The following is a 3,442-nucleotide window of genomic DNA, read 5'->3' on the forward strand; positions in this document are numbered from 1 at the left end:
GCGAGCAGTAGGCCTATGTAGTACGAACGTACACTGGACAAAGGTTTGAAATTTTGTAGCCTACTCATCAAATAAACATTACTGTTTCCATGACGAAGCATTAAAAATCAACAGCTACTGATAGGCCTATATATCATAACCGAGTCGTTTCTCGTAACGGTCGCTTGCATTACATTATTTGTATTAAGTTGAAGACAGAATATTATGTTCACTTTCTCTTATTTTCATATGATTCGGCTTGAAACGGCGCCAATCGTTATCTCACAATTCTTTACTCAACATTTGGACCTGCCGCCATACCCATCATCATTGGTTTATTAGCAATTTTATCAGTTCAATACACCACAAAAATGCGATACAATGAAAAGACAGGAAGATGTCGAAGCGACAAGGAGTAGTCTATGGAATCTGACACCCATCTTGGCCTAGGCGATGTAAAGAGGAGGCATGCACACTGAATGAAAGTGAAGAAGATAGTATAGAAAAAGAATGCGACAAGAAATAGGGCGGCATGTCATGGGAAGCGAGATCGATAGGTCAGTCGTGGTCCGGTAATCTTGAGGATGGACTGTATTTATTTAGTAGTAATTGCTTGTATTTCGACTTGAATGTGGACATGCTCGTCGACTGTCGGATGGCCGGCGGGATACTGTTCCACACATCAGGTCCGGCATATTTGATGGAGCGATGATCTTTTCGGTCGATCATATGATATTTGGACGACGTGGACGCGCGTGTGTTGTAGCCTACTTGTGCGCTTTTGATTCAGAGGTAAAGAAGTCATTGAAATATTCGTGGCAACGACCGCAGTGAAACTGATACATAAACTTGGCGATTTCTAGTTTCCGCATATCTTCTATGTTTAGGACGTCGAATCTCTTCAGCAGCGACTTGTTGGATGGGCAACCAGGCCTATTTGGGGCTCTAGCTATGATTCGGAGTACTTTATGCTGTAGTTTTTGCAGTGGCTTGAGTGCAGTTTTACTGGCAGCCCCCCAACACAGGATGCCATAATGTAACTTCGATTGGATTAAGGATTTAAAGAGTATCAGAAGAACCCATGCTGGCATGAAGCATCCAAGGTTGTAGAACAGGCCGCACTTCGGTGATAATTTAGTTTCTAGGGACTGAATATGACTCTTCCAGGACATGTTCGAGTCCAGTAAAACTCCGAGATATTTGGCATTATCTGTGTTGGAAACGGGCTGACCAGCGATATTAATGGTTAGGTTATTTTTTGAATTTACTGTCAGCAATTGCGATTTCGAGGCGTTTATGCAAAGGTTGTTCTGGGCCGTCCACTCATGGACTTTGAGCATTTGGTCACCAGTCAGGGCATCCAGCTCTGCCGTCGAAGATGCGGAAGAGAGGAGGTGAGTATCATCAGTGAACAGTGTGGTGTTCAATGAGGAGGTTTCAAAAATGTCGTTGACATATAAGGTGAAAAGGACCGGTCCAAGTACTGAGCCCTGGGGCACACCACAGGTCACCGGGTGAGGAGAGGACAAGGTGTCTGAGATCGCAACCATTTGTTGGCGTCCAGTGAGGTAACTTTTCATGAGCTCAAGTTGTGGGCCCCGAAGTCCGTAACGCGCCAATTTCGAGATGAGAATTTTATGATCTACGCAGTCAAACGCTTTTTTAGGTCGAGAAAAATGCTACATCCCACATTTCTCTTCTCTGAGATATCATAGCTATCATATCATTGGCTTGTATACAATGTTAGCGTGGCTTGTAGCTAGAATCGGGACAAAAACAACAAATCGTCCCCCACTCCAAACGTTGGTCTTGTGCCCCCATAGGGTGATTAATTTTCAAGTTGAAGATTTAGTTTCGTCAATAATATTGGTATTTGCATTATATTACTATTCATTTTTAATCCTCTCTCAGCCCCCGATGGTCAGATTTGCCTGAAGAGCTGGGAGCACGTAATTCATAATTATAACATCTGGTATCTTGTAATAATTACTTTAGGGTATGTTGTTAATTCGTGACCTCCGGTCTGTTATATAATCAAAAGATATTGTTGTGGCCAAAACGTAGCAGACTAAAAGAAATACTTGCGTGAGACGCACACACAAATTGCCATCTCTTTTATGTTCTGTGGGTGCCCGGGTGGAATTTGCATCATGGGCTCAGATTGTAAGGACCGGACTATAAATCACGCCCACCCAGCGCGGCTATTGACAATGGACAAATACCCCAAGTTTCGGCCAATGTCTTTCATTAGTATCATACTTCATGGATTCGCATGTTGGCCGAAACTGCATATGTCTTTTGGTGTGTTTGTTTGTTTTGTGGTATTCATGGCGTTACTCGACTACTATGGTCATTTTCACCAGGCCGATATTCATTATTATTTTCCGTAACTGCCGACTTATAGCACAGCCCATATCTAAGCTTTTAGTAAGACACCGCTTGCGGATGAGGTGGCGAGGAGGGGCCTAGGTATCGGAATTGTGAAGTCGACCTCGGTCGGACTCGAACCCATACCCATTGGCGTTGCGGCCGCGGACTGTCTTTTGGTGTGTCATGGCGCGATCTGGCACCTAATTGCCTGTTTACTATAAATTATGCATGCTTTTTTTCTTGAGGAGGAGACGTAGGCTATGTATTTCAAAATCAAGCTATCTAGAGACATTTAAATCGCGATGCTCGTACACAATTTTCAAGTTCATGAAATCTCTCACCAATAATTTGTGTTGGTTTACGAAATGCTTTTGAGTTCCCTTCGAGCTCGATCTCCACCCTATTAGGAAATTTGGGATTCGGCAGTTATGGACCTGGCAAGATTGCAAGCCGTTGGGTGCGATAAATCGTCCAATATAAAATGGGCAATGGGTACTTTATGACGTAACAAGCAAATGTCGCATCTTTTAAAATAAAGTTGTTCTCATTAGGCCTCTTCAGCGCAATCCATATATTGTCTTCCAATATAACTTCTGAGATGTAATCGTGACTACTTTTCCAATGTAATCGTAATCGCAATCGACTACTTCCTGATTTTGCTGTCATCGTAATCGTAATCGCGTCATTCAAAAGTAATCGTAATCTCAATCGACTACATTCACGAAGTAATCACCCCATGTCTGCTCGAATCATTGTGCCCAGTCCTACTGGCGACGATTCAGATGGAATATATCTATACTCCCCTTGGATTTATCATGATGGTTCGCTGGCCCTACGTATTCATGGTGAGGAATGCAACAGATTGTAAAAGCGGATTGCGGGCGTTGGAATTTCGTTCATTATTTTTGTATCACCAATTCACCGTTCGAGTTTCTCTGGAGACTGGCGCGGAGCCCTTTGGGTCAGTGTATGGTAAACAGCGGTGCGACCGAAGCTATTTGAATTATATAATTTCTGTAGCTCCATGTATTTTACAACGGTTTCGGAAAGTCGTTTTCGCCTCCAGAAAACACTGAACTCAATATGCACTTTT

At 43.1% G+C, this 3,442-nt stretch overlaps 1 long non-coding RNA gene across 1 annotated transcript; it reads left to right on the top strand.

The window, feature by feature from the left end:
• Positions 1-306: 306 nt before the first annotated feature.
• LOC145444153 (uncharacterized) lies at positions 307-1,684 on the top strand. The gene is made up of 2 exons (XR_013916623.1): positions 307-1,485; positions 1,569-1,684. It is a non-coding gene; the product is annotated as an uncharacterized LOC145444153 (long non-coding RNA).
• The last annotated feature ends 1,758 nt before the right edge of the window (positions 1,685-3,442 follow it).

The sequence above is a fragment of the Botryllus schlosseri genome, chromosome 8, assembly GCF_051294905.1.
Source record: "Botryllus schlosseri isolate E-star chromosome 8, Bs_hap1, whole genome shotgun sequence".
Lineage (NCBI taxonomy): Eukaryota > Metazoa > Chordata > Ascidiacea > Stolidobranchia > Styelidae > Botryllus > Botryllus schlosseri.